Raw genomic sequence first — 949 nt, forward strand, 5'->3', positions numbered from 1 at the left:
GTATATACACGCATGTTCACAACCGCTCACAAACAGGTGTTCTGATCCGGGGGGTTCTGACTGGTTACTGAGTGTGTGTATATATATATGTCTGTGTGTACTGTATATACTGACAATATTTATGAATGTAGGCATGTATGTATGTATATCTTTATATATGTATGGGTATGTGTATATTTTTATACAGTGGGGAAAATAAGTATTTAGTCAGTCACCAATTGACCTTTCGCAGAAAAAAATTCTTTAAAAGTCAGACAAAATGATTTTCTCAAATTTTTTTTCACATTTTGTCTCTCATAGTTGAGGTCTACCTATGATGTCAATTACAGGCCTCTCTCATCTTTTTAAGTGGGAGAACTTGCACAATTGGTGACTGACTAAATACTTATTTTCCACCATTATTTGCAAAAAAATTCTTTGAAAGTCAGACAAAATGATTTTCTCAAATTTTTTTTCACATTTTGTCTCTCATAGTTGAGGTCTACCTATGATGTCAATTACAGGCCTCTCTCATCTTTTTAAGTGGGAGAACTTGCACAATTGGTGACTGACTAAATACTTATTTTCCCCACTGTATATGTATGGGTGTGTGTATATTTTTATATATGCCCTCCATGTATTTATCCATTTATTTTTCAGGTGAGCGGACAGATGTTGGGTGTGTGGTCCTGTGTTTTGTTGGTGTAAATTTAATATACTTCTAATCGCTATTTCAATCTTTCTTTCTAATTACTTCTCTCTGTTTTTCACTCTCTCCAATTTCTCTTCACTTAAAAAAGTCACTGATGATGAAGAAATAAATAAACTAAATAAACTAATATTTGGTTTCGTTTTCTACTGAAGTGACACAAAAAAATAAGTTTCAGCGGGCGACCGCTCCCCCTCCCCCTCTAATGATTGGTCGCACCAGTGCGACCAGACATTTTTTTCTAGTCGCACTATTAGGAAA

This window comes from Austrofundulus limnaeus, unplaced genomic scaffold, assembly GCF_001266775.1.
Source record: "Austrofundulus limnaeus strain Quisiro unplaced genomic scaffold, Austrofundulus_limnaeus-1.0 Scaffold1197, whole genome shotgun sequence".
In the NCBI taxonomy this organism is placed as follows: domain Eukaryota; kingdom Metazoa; phylum Chordata; class Actinopteri; order Cyprinodontiformes; family Rivulidae; genus Austrofundulus; species Austrofundulus limnaeus.